The following is an 18959-nucleotide window of genomic DNA, read 5'->3' on the forward strand; positions in this document are numbered from 1 at the left end:
TCGGCGGGCGAAAATTTTCGAGAAAAGAACGCACAAGGTCTCATCACTGAACAATCTGAACTTTTCTGCGACAAAACCGCCCCCGCTCCGATCTCGGAAGCATCAACTTCCACCTGAAAAGGAAGAGAAACATCAGGCTGGCACAACACCGGAGCAGAAGAAAAACAGCGCTTAAGCTCCCGAAAGGCCTCCACAGCAGCAGGAGACCAATCTGCAACATCAGCACCCTTTTTAGTCAAATCAGTCAAAGGCCTGACAACGCTAGAAAAACCAGTTATGAATCGACGATAAAAGTTAGCAAAGCCCAAAAATTTCTGAAGGCCCTTAAGAGAAGTCGGTTGCGTCCAGTCACAAATAGCCCGAACCTTCACAGGATCCATCTCAATAGAAGAGGGGGAAAAAATGTACCCCAAAAAAGAAATCTTCTGAACCCCAAAAACACACTTTGAACCTTTAACAAACAGAGAATTGGTCCGCAAAACCTGAAAAACCCTCCTAACTTGTTGAACATGAGATTCCCAGTCATCCGAAAAAATCAAGATGTCGTCCAAATACACAATCATAAATTTATCCAGATATTCAAGGAAAATATTGTGCATAAAAGACTGAAAGACCGAAGGGGCATTTGACAGACCAAAAGGCATCACCAAATACTCAAAATGGCCCTCGGGCGTATTAAATGCGGTTTTCCACTCATCCCCCTGCTTAATTCGCACCAAATTATACGCACCGCGAAGATCAATCTTAGAGAACCACTTCGCCCCCTCAATGCGAGCAAATAAATCTGTCAGCAATGGCAAAGGATACTGATACTTGACTGTGATCTTATTCAAGAGTCTATAATCAATACAAGGTCTCAAAGAACCATCGCTTTTAGCTACGAAAAAGAACCCCGCTCCAAGAGGAGACGAAGAAGGACGAATATGTCCCTTTTCCAAGGACTCCCTAATATACTCTCGCATGGCAGCATGTTCAGGTACAGACAGATTGAACAGACGACCCTTAGGAAATTTACTGCCAGGGATCAAATCTATGGCGCAATCGCAATCTCTGTGAGGAGGAAGAGAATTAAGAGTAGATTCCTCAAAAACCTCACGATAATCAGACAAAAACTCAGGAATTTCAGAGGGAATAGATGAAGCAATGGAGACCAAAGATGTGTCCTCATGATTTCCCTGACATCCCCAGCTTAGTACAGACATTGTTTTCCAGTCTAGGACTGGGTTATGAGTTTGCAACCATGGCAATCCCAGCACCAACACATCATGTAGATTATACAGTACAAGGAAGCGAATCACCTCTTGATGGTCTGGAGTCATACGCATAGTCACTTGTGTCCAGTATTGTGGTTTATTACTAGCCAATGGTGTAGAATCAATACCCTTTAAAGGTATAGGAACTTCCAGAGGCTCTAGATCAAACCCACAGCGCCTGGCAAAGGACCAATCCATAAGACTCAAAGTGGCGCCAGAATCCACATACGCATCCGCAACAATAGAAGATAACGAACAAATTAGAGTTACAGACAAAATAAACTTGGACTGCAAAGTGCCAATAGTAGAGGATTTATCAACTTTCTTTGTTCGTTTAGAGCATGCTGATATAACATGAGTAGAATTTCCACAATAGAAGCACAAATGATTTTTGCGCCTATAAATCTGTCGTTCGCTTCTGGACAGAAAGCTATCACATTGCATACTCTGTGGTGCCTCTTCAGAAGACACCGCCAACTGGTGCACAGGTTTGCGTTCCCGTAAACGCCGATCAATCTGAATTGCCATTGTCATGGACTCATTCAGACCAGTAGGCGCAGGAAACCCCACCATGACGTCTTTTACAGCATCAGAGAGACCTTCTCTGAAAATTGCCGCCAGAGCGCACTCATTCCACTGAGTAAGCACAGACCATTTTCGAAATTTTTGGCAATATATTTCGGCTTCATCTTGCCCCTGAGAGAGGGCTATTAGGGCTTTCTCAGCCTGAATCTCCAAATTTGGTTCCTCATAAAGCAACCCCAAAGCCAGAAAAAACGCATCCACATTGAGCAACGCAGGATCCCCTGGTGCCAATGAAAATGCCCAATTTTGGGGGTCACCCCGCAGTAAAGAAATAACAATTTTTACTTGCTGGGCAGGATCTCCAGCAGAATGAGATCTCAGCGAAAGAAACAATTTACAATTGTATTTAAAATTTAGAAAACAAGATCGATCTCCAGAAAAAAACTCCGGTATAGGAATTTTAGGTTCAGACCGAGGAGCATGTAACAATAAATCTTGTATATTCTGAACTTTAGAGGCAAGATTATTCAAATTGGTAGCCAGACTCTGGGGATCCATATTTCAACAGATAAAGTCTGAGCCATTCAGGGGTTAAGAGGAGAGGAAAACAGGAGACTGCAATTAGAGCTGGAGTGCAACTTCAGAGGAAGGAAAAGAAAAAAAAAAAAAAAAAAAGGTTTCACACAGTTCCTTTTATCTCCTGCTTCAGCCTATAGATTAAACATTTTGGCTGGCCATACTGTTATGGTTTCCAATGGCAAGGAAACCTCAGAAGCATAGAATAAACAGACAAGCTCTCGGGTGATGGAAACTAGAGCTGACCGCGATGCTAAACCTACACACTACACTAGAAGTAGCCAGGGGGCATTCCTGCGTTGTCTCTAGATGCCGCGCGCCAGCCGGAGAACTAACTACCCCTGGTAGAAGAAAACACAGTCCTGGCTTGCCTCCAGAGAATGTCCCCACAGGAGATAGCAGCCCCCCACATATAATAACGGTGAGAGCAGATGAAAAGACACACGTAGTATGAAAGCAGATTTAGCACAGAGAGGCCCGCTAACTAAATAGCAGAAAGATACAACAGAGGACTTCGCGGTCAGCTGCAAAACCCTTCAAAACACCATCCTGAAATTACCTTAACTCATGTGACAACTCATGCCACTGGAGTGGTAATTTCAGCCCAACAAGAGCTTCCAGCTGCAGAGATTCACATAAGTGCAAACTGGACAAAACATACAAAAATAGACTTAAGGACTAAAGTGTCCAACTTAGCTGAGCAGAAAACTGGGAGCAGGAACATGCAACAGAATCACTCTGGATACATTGATGGCCAGCATTAGAATGACTGAGGAGCAAGGTTAAATAGGATACTCCCACATCCTGATAGGAACAGGTGAACTGAGAAGGCAAAGCTTGCAGGACACCAGTACCACAAGAGACCACCGGGGGAGCCCACGAACCGAATCACAACAGTTTCCCACACAATCTACAGCTCCTGCACCTCCTCCTCCTCTTCAGCCTCCATCTCCGAAAGTAGCACATCAGTTACAACCTGGAGCCACTGCAGCACTGCCTCATCCAAGTGGCAACAGGCTATGCTGAAGCTAATTTGCTTAGGTGACAAAACGCACAATGCTGAAGATTTGCTGACAGCTCTGAGGAGCATTCAGATCTGTGGCTGACAATGGTGAACCTACAGCCAAGCATGGTAGTGTGTGACAATGGCCCGAACATGGTGGCTGGTCTGAGGCAAGGCGGACTGACACACATGCCATTCCTTGCCCATATGATTAACCTCATTGCTCAACGCTTTATGAAAAGCGACACAGAGCTCCCGCATCTGCTTCGGAAAGTACAACGCCCTGCTTACCCTTTTTAGAAAGTCAGCCAGAGCTTTATCTGACTGTCAGGACTCTGAACATTTTTTATTACCTTTTTGTGCATTACTGCCCTTTTCCAAGATGGTGTCTTTGGTCTCATGTGCACTGTGTCTTCCTGCTATAAAACTCCACCCCAGCCTTCAGTCTGTGCTAGAGTATTCTGCCTTGCATCCAGCTCCTGACCTCTGGTGACTCCCTGGCTATATACCTGCTCCTGTGAACATGTGGGGTTATCCTGCTACTCTGCTCTGAGTTCCTGCTGCATACACCAGTTCCAGCAATCCACCTTCATCTGCTGCTCGTGTTTACTTCCATCTGCATTTGCTGGACATGTAAGCTGTTTATGCTCTGCAAGAACCTGAGACTATTACCCAGACCTCCCTGGTTGAGTGAAGATATTATTTGAACTGCCTTAAAAGCATATCTATCTGTGTTTTGGACTAAGCAAGGACTTATTCGTGTCAAGTATCCTCAAGAATAATTGTGCTTCATAGACTTTCTGCGTTATTGCATTTTCCTCTGAAGTTTCCTATAGACTGCTGAGCTGCATTTGACTTTGGCACCAAGTGTTGTGGACTTGAGTTTCTCTCTGCACCTGTTTGAATCACCGTGTGATAATATAGACTTTAACACTTATAAAACTGTGTCCTGTAGTTGTCTTGTTCCACGCAAAGAGTCTCCTGAGTTATCCCCTATAATTTTTACAGGATACTCTAGCCTAAAAAAAAAGGAGACTGCTGGAACAATGACTGCAGAAAGCAGACTAGAGCAGGTGTTTTCCATAATTAGATCACTGCAGAAAGATGTGGAAGGTCTGCAAAAGAAGTTTGGAAGCTTTGAACACAATCAACAAGTGTTTGGACAGACTTTGCAGGACTTAAGCACCCACATGGCAGCCCAGGAAAACAAACTTGCTGGCATAGAGTCCCAATATGGACGGGCTTTTCAGGACATAAGCACGCAAAAAGCTGCACAAGCGACTTTTCCCTCTGGGCAACCGCCACCAACTAGCCCACCTAAGTTGCCCCCATTCAGATTTAATGGTGATCGCGACAAATTTCGTGACTTTGTGAATCAATGTATGCTATATTTTGATGTGAATGCTGACCTTTTTCCTAATGATAGATCCAAAGTATTGTGTGTAGTGTTGAGCGATACCTTCCGATACTCAAAGGTATCGGTATCAGATGGGATCGGCCGATATCCAAAAAATATCGGATATCGCCGATACCGATACCCGATACCAATGCAAGTCAATGAGACACAAGTATCGGAAGCTATCCTGGATGGTTCCCAGGGCCTGAAGGAGAGGAAACTCTCCTTCAGGCCCTGGGATCCATATTCATGTAAAAAATAAAGAATTAAAATAAAAAATATGGATATACTCACCCCTCCGGCGGCCCCTGGACCTTAGCGATGTAACCGGCAGCCTCCGTTCCTAAGAATGAGGAGTGAAGGACCTTCGATGACGTCGTGGCTTGTGATTGGTCGCGTGACCGCTCATGTGACCACTCACGCGACCAATCACAAGCCGCGACGTCATTGCAGGTCCTAAACTCACTGCATTCTTAGGAACGGAGGCTGCCGGTTACATCGATAAGGTCCAGGGGCCGCCGGAGGGGTGAGTATATCTATATTTTTTATTTTAATTATTTTATTTTCCATGAATATGGATCCCGGGGCCTGAAGGAGAGTCTCCTCTCCTCCAGACCCTGGGAACCATACACTGGGAACTTCCGATTCCGATTTCCGATATCACAAAAGTATCGGAACTCGGTATCGGAATTCCGATACAGCAAATATCGGCCGATACCCAATACTTGCGGTATCGGAATGCTCAACACTAATTGTGTGTAATAATGCTGCTGACCGCACGAGCGCTCGCCTGGGCAAATCCGATGATTGAGTCTCGTGACCCACGGTTAAATAACTTGGATGATTTCTTGGCCGCTATGGCATTAACGTTTGATGATCCTAATCACCGTGCAACTGATGAATCTGCTTTACTGTCTTTACGCCAGGCAAAACGTTCTGTTATTGAGTATGCTACTGAATTCATGACATTAGCGGTAAATACCAGGTGGGACAGTTATGCACAATTGTCTATTTTTAAAAGGGGTCTGTCTACTATTGTAAAAGATGAACTAGCTCGCTCTGAGTCACCACAAGAGCTAGAGACATTTATACAGCATTGTGTGCGCATTGACATTCGCCTTACTGAGCGTAGGCAGGAGAAGTTTGCTGCATATAACCGTATTTCTAACCTTTCCCTTCCTTCCAAAGAGCCTGCAGGTAAAACATCTCGGGAGGTGGAGGAGGTGCCCATGCAAATTGATTCCGTTCAGAGGCGCGAGATCAATGAGCACCGTGAGCATCGCCTTCGTGAAAGTCTATGTTTCTACTGCGGCCAGTCTGACCACTTCTTGATCAATTGTCCTAAGTGTCCTAGATGGCCTAACAAGGTGCTAGCAGCAGTAGGGGAGTATGACAACTGTGATGATGAATCTGACAGCTCTGAATGTAGCCTGCCTTTAAACGCTGTATTCCATTCACTTTCTATGACTTCACCTCCCAAGGAGTTTAAGGAAAAGAACTCTCACTGTTCTCTCCCTATTAAGATCCTGTGTTCAGGACAGTGGATTTCCAGTGCAGCTATGATTGAACCTGGTGCAGGTGGCAATTTCATGGATATCGCATTTGCCAAGGAACATGGTATTGAAATTCAGCAAAGAGCCTCTCCAATTACCATGGAAACCGTGGATGGGTCACCTTTAATCTCTGGGCCTGTGGATCAGGAGACCGTACCCCTTGAAATTTTGTTGGAGCCTAATCATCAGGAGCAACTTTCTTTCTTGCTAATTTCTTCTCCTCATTTTCCTGTGATTTTAGGCATTCCTTGGTTGCGTTCTCAGAACCCAATCATCAACTGGGAGACCAAGGAGATTATCTTTCCAACAAGGAGCAACTCAGCGTTAACAGAAGCTGTCCCTGAGTCCACGGCTACGGAACCATATGTACAGGTATTTTCTTTACCTCCAGCATATAAAGAGTTCTCTGACATCTGTGACAAGAAGAATGCAGATCAGCTTCCTCCACACAGGCATTATGACTGTTCCATTGAGTTGCTTCCTGGGGCAGATATTCCTTTTGGTCACGTATACCCTTTGGCGGCACCTGAGCTTCAAGCCTTAAAGGAGTATATTGATGAAAATCTGGCCAAAGGCTTCATACGTCCTTCTTCCTCACCAGCAGGGGCACCTATATTTTTTGTAAAGAAGAAGGATGGGACCCTGAGACCCTGTGTTGACTATCGGGAACTCAATAAGGCAACCGTACAAAACTGTTACCCTTTGCCTCTGATTCCCGAATTACTGGAAAGAATCCGCCATGCTAAGGTGTTCTCTAAGCTAGATCTTCGTGGGGCTTATAATTTGGTGCGTATTCGTCCAGGGGATGAGTGGAAGACAGCATTCACATGCCGGTATGGACACTTTGAATCTCTTGTGATGCCCTTCGGGCTTTGTAACGCCCCTGCAGCATTTCAACACCTTGTTAATGACATCTTCAGAGATTTGTTGGACCAGTTTGTGGTGATCTATTTGGACGATATACTAATCTTTTCTGACTCTCTACAGGAACATGAAGAACATGTCAAAACTGTTTTAAGACATCTGAAAGAGAACCAACTGTATGTCAAGCTGGAGAAATGCGAGTTCCATTATTCTGAGATACAGTTCTTGGGTTATATCATCTCTCCCCAGGGGCTGAACATCAAATCTGGTAAGATTCAGGCTATCCTTGACTGGCCGGCACCCAAGAACGTTAAGGAGGTCCAACGTTTTATTGGTTTTGCAAATTTCTACAGACGCTTCATTCGAAAATTTTTCTGATATTGTCCGTCCCATTACTTCCTTGACAAAGAAGGAAAAGCCCTTTAAGTGGTCATCACAGGCTCAAGAAGCTTTTGATCAGCTTAAGATCTGTTTGACCTCAGCACCGCTGTTGATACACCCAGATCCAACACTTTCATTCATTGTGGAGGTGGACGCTTCTGATAATGCTTTGGGGGCTATTCTCTCCCAAAGAACTGGAGAGAAGGGTCTGCTACATCTTGTGCTTTCTTTTAGCGTAGACTAACCTCAGCAGAGAAGAATTACGAGGTGGGAGACAAGGAATTGCTGGCTATTATTGCGGCTTTCAAAGAATGGAGGCATCATCTGCAAGGAGCTGCACAACAGATCATAGTGCTAACTGACCATCGCAATCTAGAGTTCCTTAGATCCGCTAGATGTCTTTCTCCTCGTCAGGCTCGTTGGAACTTATTCTTAAATCAATTTAACTTTGTTATCTCGTACTGTCCAGGTTCTCATAATGGGAAGGCTGATGCTTTATCCCGAATCCATGCTGTGGGTTCCGTACCTGGAGCCCCATCCAAGACCATTCTATCTGATGCCAATTTCATCGGAGTTATCCATGATCAGGACTTGTGGAAGGAGTGCAGAGAGGCCTATGAAGGTGATGTATTTCTGGCCAACTCACCTGTGGATATTAATCTTGTCTTTAAGGGTGGCATGTGGTTCAGAGATCGACGTATCTACGTCCCGGAGGTCGTCCGTCTGCAGATCCTCAAGTTGATACATGACTCCAAGTTGGCTGGTCAAAAGGGGGTACAGAAGACACAAGAGTTCCTGAGCCGATTCTTCTGGTGGCCAACTTGCCTGAAGGATACGCAGGACTATGTTCTCTCTTGCGAGGTATGTGCCCATTACAAGACTCCTCATGTGGCACCTATGGGTCTTCTACAACCATTACCTGTTCCATCCCGCCCTTGGGGGTCTATATCAATGGACTTTATTGTGGAGCTGCCTACATCGGGGGACATGAATACAATCATGGTGGTAGTTGATCGCCTGACTAAAGCTGCTCATTTTGTTCCGTGCACCGGCCTCCCCTCAGCTAAAGATACAGTGAACTTGGTTATACAGAATGTCTTTCGGTTGCATGGGGTGCCGGATGAGATCATCTCTGACCATGGGGTACAATTCACTTCAAGATTCTGGAAGGGGTTTTGCTCTGCACTCAATATTAATGTCTGTCTCTCTTCTGCTTACCATCCCCAGACAAATGGTCAGACTGAGCGTACTAACCAGACGCTGGAACAAAATCTAAGATGCTATGTCAGCCATCTCCAGGATGATTGGATGGAGTTGTTGCCATTAGCCGAATTTTCATATAATAATTCTCAGAGCGCCTCCACTAAATTTACACCTTTCTTTGCCAATCTGGGTTATCATCCGTGTATTTTACCTAGGTCTCCAATTAATTCTCCGGTTCCAGCAGTGGAGGAAAGGCTGACTGCGATGAGACAAAATCTGGAGGTTCTGAAGGAATCCCTGACCACGGCTCAAGAACGTTATAAGAGATCGGTTGATAGATTCCGTAAACCTGCACCCATGTTCAAGGTAGGAGATTCCATGTGGTTAGCAACTAAGAATCTTAAGTTAAATGTTCCTTCACAAAAACTTGGACAGAAATTCATTGGCCCTTTCAAGATCAACGGTATTGTGAGCTCTGTCGCCTGCCGGCTGAAGCTACCTAGGACAATGAAGGTACACCCAGTTTTTCATGTATCTTTACTAAAGCCTGTATCTCCTAATACCTTCCAGGGACATGTTGTGCCACCTCCGCAGCCTGTGTTGATTGATGGGCAAGAACAATTTGTGGTGGAGGAAATTATTGATTCCAGGATTCACAGGAATCAGCTCCAATATCTGATAAGATGGCAGGAATATCCCCCTGAGAAAGACTCTTGGGAACCTGTGGAAAACATCAATGCCCAACAGAAGATTTCTCGTTTTCATCAGAGATTCCATGAGAAACCAGGTCCAGGATCATCCTGAGGCCGCTTCTAAGGAGGGAGTAATGTCAGGACTCTGAACATTTTTTACCTTTTGTGAATTACTGCCCTTTTCCAACATGGCGTCTTTGGTCTCATGTGCACTTGTCTTCCTGCTATAAAATTCCACCCCAGCCTTCAGTCTGTGCTAGATTATTCTGCTTTGCATCCAGCTCCTGATTACTCCCTGGCCTTGCACCTGCACCTGCTCCTGTGAACCTGTGTTGGAGATCCTGCCACTCTGCTCTGAGTTCCTGCTGCATACACTAGTGTTCAGTAATCCTCCTTCATCTGCTGCTCGTGTTACTTTCATCTGTATTTGCTGGACATGTAAGCTGTTTGCTGCTCTGCAAAACCTGAGACTATTAACCAGGCCTCCCTGGTTGAGCTAAGATATGATTTGAACTGCCTTATAGCATATCTATCTGTGTCTGGACTAAGTCAAGGATCTATTTCTGTCAAGTTTCCTCAAGAATAACTGTGCTTCATAGACTTTCTGTTTGTTTGCATCTACCTCTGAAGTTTCCTATTGACTGCTAAGCTGCGTTTATTATTTGCACCAAGTGTTGTGGACTTGAGTTTCTCTCTGTAACTGTTTGAATCACCGTGTGATAATATAAACTTTACCACTTATAAAACGGTGTCCTGTTGTCTTGTTCCACGCAAAGAGTCTCCTGAATTATCCCCTATAATTATTTCAAACTGACAGAGAAACCACAGACACGACTGGCACAGATGCACAGATTTGGCAATATTATTCTCCCTTTATTTTTATTTTTTTTATATGGGAGACTAGTGAATAAATCAGGCCCAATGTATGACAGTATAGTTTCTGTGGCACAAAATGACTGACAGAGAAACCACAGACACGACTGGCACAGATGCACAGATTTGGCAATATTATTCTCCCTTTATTTTTATTTTTTTTATATGGGAGACTAGTGAATAAATCAGGCCCACTGTATGACAGTATAGTTTCTGTGGCACAAAATGACTGACAGAGATACCACAGACACGACTGGCACAGATGCACAGATTTGGCAATATTATTCTCCCTTTATTTTTATTTTTTTATATGGGAGACTTGTGAATAATTCAGGGCCAATGTTTGACAGTATAGTTTCTGTGGCACAAAATGACTGACAGAGAAACCACAGACACGACTGGCACAGATGCACAGATTTGGCAATATTATTCTCCCTTTATTTTTATTTTTTTTATATGGGAGACTAGTGAATAAATCAGGCCCAATGTATGACAGTATAGTTTCTGTGGCACAAAATGACTGACAAAGAAACCACAGACACGACTGGCACAGATGCACAGACTTGGCAATATTCTTCTCCCTTTATTTATTTTTTTTATATGGGAGACTAGTGAATAAATCAGGCCCAATGTATGACAGTATAGTTTCTGTGGCACAAAATGACTGACAGAGATACCACAGACATGACTGGCACAGATGCACAGATTTGGCAATATTATTCTCCCTTTATTTTTTTTTTATATGGGAGACTAGTGATTAAATCAGGCCCAATGTATGACAGTATAGTTTCTGTGGCACTAAATGACTGACAGAGAAACCACAGACACGACCGGCACAGATGCACAGATTTGGCAATATTATTCTCCCTTTTTTTTTGTTATATGGGAGACTAGTGAATAAATCAGACCCACTATATTACAGTATAGTTTCTGTGGCACAAAATGACTGACAGAGATACCACAGACAGGACTGGCGCAGATGCACTGATTGGCAATATTAATCTCCCTTTTCAGGTGTGGGACAGTGCAGAAAAATACAGGCCCACTGTTTTACACTACACAGTTTCAGGGGCTGAAAGTGGCTGGAAGATATAAAAAAAAAATAAAAGGGACTGTACTACAATTACTATTGCAGCGCCCCAGAGTCCTGGTCGTTGCAGTACTGTGGCTCCGCCACTATGGGGAGCTATGGTACGTTTGATGGCACTGAAGGAGTTCATCTGATCAGGTATCACAGACACCAATACATTTCACAGTCGGGCCTCCGGGGGGAGCTAAGGGTTGTATTCACTAGGCCACTCCCCACCATAGTGGGTAAACTGGGGGTCAGGCAGGAAGTTAGATCAGAAAGCTGACTGGGTTGGAACCAGGCAACACCTTGTGGCAGAGGGTGTTGTGGGGGAAGATACAGTAGGGTCTCTGTCAGGGGTGGGATCCTGACAGAGGCTTGGCAACTTGAACGAACGTAACGGGACCGTGCCTGCTCAGGATAGCGGCGGTGCCCAAGGAAGGACGAGAAGCGAGATAGATTGTGCTGAGTGAGAAACAAGATCAAGGCAATAAGGAGAATACCAGTAGGGGTCGTGCCGTAAGACCGAGGCAACACCCTACTGAGGCGCACTACCGGTGGCCGGAACGTCGAGGGAGTATTACAACATCCAGCTTCAAGTAATACTCTAAACAGCGGCAGGACAGTCAGTCTAAGGCGGGCTGTCTAACTTAAATCACCTATGCAGTCTTGGGGGGCAACTTGTGGAGAGGGGCGACTCTAGGGTCCCGGAAGAGCTCCGAGCCTACCCGTCAAACGGGTGCCGTCCCAACCGTAACATCAGGGAGGGACGGAGGATTAGCAGAACATCATCTAATCGAGTTGTGAGGGAACTTAAGAAACAGACACAACAGTTGTGGGGACTTTCTGTAAGCACAGCAGGGAAGGACCGCAACACATAGCGCTAGAAGGAAGGCACAGATTTCCACCTGCTAAGAGAACTCTGGAGGTGCCATTGGACCGGCTGGACTTGCGCAGCCTGGTTATCCGGATTCTGGACTGAGGACCCAGAGATCTTCAGTAAAGAGGTAAAGAGACTGCAACCTGGTGTCCTCGTTATTTACTGCACCGCACCACTACAGCACCATCACCATCATCCCCCACTATCATTCACTGAGCGCCCCTCGGCAGGGTCACGGACCGGGGCCTAGCCACCGTGACAACCCCAGAGCAGAGACTCAGAGGCCCGGTACCGGGTACCCCTCGGCCCTGCGGCAGTGGGGGCGCTACAATTTTGGCATCACGAACAGGATCTACTTAAGCCTGAAGAATCAGGTCATGTGTGCCTTGGAACTGTGATTTATTGTGCTTGAACTGTACTTTATTGCAAGGACTGTGTTGCGCCATTTGCCGCCAAAATCCGCCGCTATTACAGCGCTGAGGGGAGCGCAGGAAGAGAAGAGGGGCGTGAAGTGGGCGTGAACAAGCTGAAGAGCGCGAAGGACAATGGCCGCCCAGTCTAAATATTTCTGCACCGTGAGGACGTGTCCGTCAGCAGCGGAGATCCGCCTCCTGATCCTCAATGGAGGGCGGAGATCGAGGAAGCGACACCGCCCACGAAGGAGAGAGCGGGAAAAAGACCAGGAAGTGACCCACGTGGAGGACGCCATGGCCAGCAGCTCCGAACCCAACAGTGGGGTTGAAGTGGAAGTTTCCCCCAACTACCCGGATGAGCACAGCAGCCCGTTCTCCGTGGACAACACCGAACTCCTGCGAGTCGAGATGGAGAGCTTGCTCGACCAGCTCCTTCAGCTGAACATGAAGGCCCAGGCTCCGCACCAGGCAGCGCCGGAAGAAGGTCCTCAGGCACCGGACCCTGCACCGTTACTGGAGCAACCGCTGAGATCCTCGCTGACACCGCCGGAGGAACCCGCCACGGAGGAAGAACCTGCATCGGCTGGTGAGTCCGCCGACCCCATCCCGCTGGCCGAGGGTTTGCTGGTGGGTCCAGTAGCAGCGCCACCTCTCCCGGGAACCCATAAACTCCAACGCCTGCTACCATGGGAGGAAGCCACGGGCATGGAACACCGTATGCGAGCCCCAATCGCCCCCACTCCCCTGCTGTGTGAGGTCCACGCGGAGCGCACAGTGTGCCGCTGGGTGAACCCCGGATCCAATCTTATGGGGTTCCCCGGGGTGGAGACCCAGGAGGGAGAGATGGTGCAGGCCCTAAGCTGGGAAGAATATCAGGTCCAGCTAGAGCAGCAGTGGAAGGAAAACGAAAAAAAGTACCAGGCCGGGCTGGAGGCCTACCATCGGAAGGACTTGGCGGTCAAGGACCGGGCCCGCAAAGACCCCACTGCTCACCAGGCTCTGCGCAGGCAGGGCATCATCACCATCTTCAAGCTCCGTGGGGGCTGGGGCTTTATCAAAGAACCGGGTCTGTATGCGGAGGTGTTTGTGAACCGGAGGGATGTTGAGTCGCACCTCAGGGAGGGCCACCCAGGCTGGGATCTCTATCCGGGGGATGAAGTCTCATACACCAGGCACTTTGGGGAAAAAGGGTGGTTTGCCCTGAATGTCCACAAGGAGCCAACCCCTGCGATGCCTCCGATTAGGGTGCCAGTGAAGCTGACCCCTGTAGCGAAGGTGTCCCCTTGCGGTCAGCCCGTGGTCGTGGCCAGGACCACCGAAGACACCCCCACGTGCACTATGGTCAAGACCACGACATGCAGCATTGTCACCTCCACCACCCTCGTGGCCAAGGAGGCACCTCTCTCGGTGGGTGGTGCCCGTGCTGCTTGCGGAGCTGAAGACTGTGGGTACACAGACCCCCAGATGGGACGACAGACCCCCTTATGCAGTACCAGGCGGCTCGCAATACCCAAAGGGGTTGCCTCCGCCGGTGCTGCCTCCTGGGTGGTTTGAGTAAATGTCTCAGTATTCTGCACATGTAAATAGTTCCTTAACTGTTTGTTTGATTCCTGATTTTGCTAGACCCGTCCAGGGTTAACTCTTAAGGGGATCCCTTTGTTGACCTGGGATCCCTATTGTTTTGTTTGATTTTTCTCAAGTTTTGCACAAAGTTTCCAGAACTGCCGCAATCATGAACAGTGCATGATACAAACTTTTTGTAAATAGTTTGCACCTTATTAAAGGTGCTCCCTACTGGTTTTACTTCAAAAAGGACTCTTTGTGAAGATACCACACTGGAACCTTTGATGAGCATGGACTGGTAGCTTGAGAAGATATGCTACCTCATAGAGACTTGGTCCCCTCTTAAAGGGGATGTTCATTTGTTGCACTTAAATGGTGATATTGCTTTAAGATAGGTAGCAATAATGTTTTGACGAAAGAAAGTGATGATAATGTTTACATGAGAAAGTTATATGTGTCCAACTAGTTAATTGTAAAGAAATGCTGATAATGTTCCCTGAAAGAAAGTAAGAGCTAGATGAGGGATGCAGTAGGCCCGTAGGGGTAGACGTAGTGTCCAGCATACATGTCAGTAAGCAGATAATGAGAAGGTTTAATGTTATATAGAAAATGTTTGATAATGTTGATAGACAACGAGGACAGAAGGTAAACCCTGAGTTCTCATAGGAGTCATGTAGAGATGGCTCGGTGCTCTTAAACTGAAAGCAATGTTATGTTCTATACTGTGTATAGTAGTTGAAAAGACAGAAGGCTCGGGCTGAAAGGAGCGGTCCTGTAAGGAAGGAGAGGCAGTAGGTCTGGCGCCGTTAGGACAGGCTGTCCTGCAGATTTAAAGAAGGAGAATGTAAAAGTTAAATTGCCTTATAATGTGATTATAAGAAGGTCTTTAGCGGATTCAGAGTGTACGTCCTTAAAGGCAATGTTAAATTATTGTTCAACAAGTTTGTACTAGTAGAATACCCGGTTGGGTAAGAAAAGTTATTTATAGCATGTTGCTATGATATTTAACCATGTTGGTAACGTTCAAGTGTCCTCACCTCCCATAAAGGGAAGCTCTGTTTAAATATACTTATTGTTATTGCACTCAACAAAACTGTATGTCTTTTTACTAACTTGTATTGTTGTTTTCTTCTCAGTCCCGGAGTACTGTGTTTAACCAGGGGGGAGTGCAGCGCCCCAGAGTCCTGGTCGTTGCAGTACTGTGGCTCCGCCACTATGGGGAGCTATGGTACGTTTGATGGCACTGAAGGAGTTCATCTGATCAGGTATCACAGACACCAATACATTTCACAGTCGGGCCTCCGGGGGGAGCTAAGGGTTGTATTCACTAGGCCACTCCCCACCATAGTGGGTAAACTGGGGGTCAGGCAGGAAGTTAGATCAGAAAGCTGACTGGGTTGGAACCAGGCAACACCTTGTGGCAGAGGGTGTTGTGGGGGAAGATACAGTAGGGTCTCTGTCAGGGGTGGGATCCTGACAGAGGCTTGGCAACTTGAACGAACGTAACGGGACCGTGCCTGCTCAGGATAGCGGCGGTGCCCAAGGAAGGACGAGAAGCGAGATAGATTGTGCTGAGTGAGAAACGAGATCAAGGCAATAAGGAGAATACCAGTAGGGGTCGTGCCGTAAGACCGAGGCAACACCCTACTGAGGCGCACTACCGGTGGCCGGAACGCCGAGGGAGTATTACAACATCCAGCTTCAAGCAATACTCTAAACAGCGGCAGGACAGTCAGTCTAAGGCGGGCTGTCTAACTTAAATCACCTATGCAGTCTTGGGGGGCAACTTGTGGAGAGGGGCGACTCTAGGGTCCCGGAAGAGCTCCGAGCCTACCCGTCAAACGGGTGCCGTCCCAACCGTAACATCAGGGAGGGATGGAGGATTAGCAGAACATCATCTAATCGAGTTGTGAGGGAACTTAAGAAACAGACACAACAGTTGTGGGGACTTTCTGTAAGCACAGCAGGGAAGGACCGCAACACATAGCGCTAGAAGGAAGGCACAGATTTCCACCTGCTAAGAGAACTCTGGAGGTGCCATTGGACCGGCCGGACTTGCGCAGCCTGGTTATCCGGATTCTGGACTGAGGACCCAGAGATCTTCAGTAAAGAGGTAAACCTGGTGTCCTCGTTATTTACTGCACCGCACCACTACAGCACCATCACTATCATCCCCCACTATCATTCACTGAGCGCCCCTCGGCAGGGTCATGGACCGGGGCCTAGCCACCGTGACAACCCCAGAGCAGAGACTCAGAGGCCCGGTACCGGGTACCCCTCGGCCCTGCGGCAGTGGGGGCGCTACACTATCTCCCTACAATAATGTCTGAAAAGTATGGCAGGCAGCAATAAAAACGACTGCTGCACACAAAAAGTGTGGACAAACAAACAAGATAGCTGTGCAGAAAGGAAGGAGCAACAGGATTTTTGCTTTTAAAAAAGCAGTTGGTTTGCACAGCGGCGTACAAACACCAATGCAGCTATCAGGGAGCCTTCTAGGGCAGCCCAGTAAGCTACAGAGCTGACAAAGAGAAATCTAGCCTCCACTGTCCCTGCAAAGAAAAGGTCGTGTTGGACAGTGGAAATCGCTATAGCACAAGCGGTTTGGGGGTTAATGTACCCTGCCTAACGCTATCCCTGCTTCTGACGAAGCGGCAGCAACCTCTCCCTATGCTCAGATTGGCAGCAGTAAGATGGCGGTCGGCGTGTACGCCCCTTTATAGCCCCTGTGACGCCGCAGAAAGCAAGCCAATCACTGCCATGCCCTTCTCTAAGATGGTGGGGACCGAGACCTATGTCATCACGCTGCCCACACTCTGCGTCGACCTTCATTGGCTGAGAAAAGGCGCTGAAAGCGTCATACGAAACGCGACTTTGGCGCGAAGATCGCCGACCGCGTGGCCGGTCCCACACTGGGATCGGGTCGGGTTTCATGAAACCCGACTTTGCCAAAAGTTGGCGATTTATGAAAATGACCGATCCATTTCGCTCAGCCCTATGTATGAGTCCTACATGCTTTTAGTATATTTATAAAAGTTATTTTTTAGGGGGGTCTATGTTTTGTTTTTCTTGTTGGTTTCTAAGTTTATAAGGCCCTGATTCTTTATTTACGTGTTGGTTGTAACTAATTAGAAATATAAAAAACTATGACTGCAGACAACATTACTTGTTGCTAAAAGTTTACAGTCTTTTGTTTCTACATATTCAATATTTATTCAACCATAAAAGGGTTAAAGTGTCTGGGACCCTTGCTGTTTTCTTTTGTTGGCTACAGGTTCAGACAGGATTATTTTGTCTTTTGAAAAAGATCTGAGTGGCCTTGTTCAAACACCCCCTCCCGAAATCACATCTCTGCCTAATTGGAGAATACAAGGAGCTTGGGTCATTAGGTTCTAGTGTAAGGGGTCCTACTGACAGCTGCAACAATAAAACAGATTGGTGGCTCTCAAAAATCCTGCCCCCTTCCACTCGCCCCTCTCACACTTCAACTAGCTACAGTTCAGTGTCTGCTTTATCCAGAACTGCTGATCAATTTTTCAAACAGGTAAGGAATTTTGCTTTCATGGGGTGTAGCACAAAAATACAAAGGCAGGAAGAAACCTTTTGGCATGGTCTAGCTTTGGGCATCAGGTACTCTAGTACTATCAATAATACAGCAATGTGACCTTTCTCCTTTGTAATAATAACAGCTGGAACTGGGCACTACAGGGTCTATTACAAGAATATACATCAATACATTAATATTCTTTACGCAGCAGCAAAAACAGACATAAAATGATGGCACCATCAACAAAAATGTATATATATATATATATATATATACAGTATATATATATGTATATATATATATATATGTGTATATGTGTGTGTATGTGTATATATATATATATATATGTGTATATGTGTGTATGTGTGTATATATATATATATATATATATATATATATATATATATATATATACCGGTATATATATATAATTGCTATAAATCAGCCAACTCTAAACTCTAAATGCCTGTTCATTTGCTGGACTAAAGCAATCTCAGCTTTTATAGTAAGTGCTCATTACCTTTTTATAAGCAAGTTACAGAATTATGTCTATTGTTAAATACATAGCTCGCTCTATTCTTTCCTAAATCAATATGTACTTTAATACAAGCACACGTTGTATAGTAGAATTACACAGTCCTAGGGGAAATTGTCTTCGGTCTGCCAACTAATGAAACTGTATTCATAACCATTTGTTTCTCTATTAATTACTGACAATGTCGGTAGCATTCACTTTATGTCATGAAATGGGACTTTCTTACTAAGCTGTAGAGTCACTTTCACAATTGAAATATCAGTTTGTGCTGAACGCCTTGACAGGAGAAAAGAGAGAGAATATTTTCTTTAACTTGTTTTTCATATAGAGCCAAACACGTGTGGGTCTGTGCCCTCTCAGTGGTGAGTCAGTCATGTATGGGGAGATCTATCACAGAGAGATCATTTCGACCTATCAATGTAATATTGACTAGTGTCCATTCAGACTACAATATTAACGCCTGTTTAGAAAATATTGGAAGTATGATATAATTTGTCTAGGTTCTTGAACATATTAACAAAAAATGAAGTGTTTTATTCCCAAATTTTACAGATTTAGTATTTGCATTGAACACCCACAAATGTATTGTGTATTTTACTAGGGAAACATCACTTAAGGAGCATTTTGTCTTTG

The 18959-nt window shown here is 45.9% G+C and overlaps 1 protein-coding gene across 1 annotated transcript in view; it reads left to right on the top strand.

The window, feature by feature from the left end:
* Positions 1-17660: 17660 nt before the first annotated feature.
* OPTC (opticin) overlaps positions 17661-18959 on the top strand; it is an 809828-nt gene continuing 808529 nt past the window's right edge. The window contains exon 1 of the mRNA XM_077295433.1: positions 17661-17788. The gene's annotated coding sequence lies outside the window, so the exon portion shown is untranslated. The remainder of the gene's footprint in view (positions 17789-18959) is intronic.

This window comes from Ranitomeya variabilis, chromosome 3, assembly GCF_051348905.1.
Source record: "Ranitomeya variabilis isolate aRanVar5 chromosome 3, aRanVar5.hap1, whole genome shotgun sequence".
NCBI classification, from domain to species: domain Eukaryota; kingdom Metazoa; phylum Chordata; class Amphibia; order Anura; family Dendrobatidae; genus Ranitomeya; species Ranitomeya variabilis.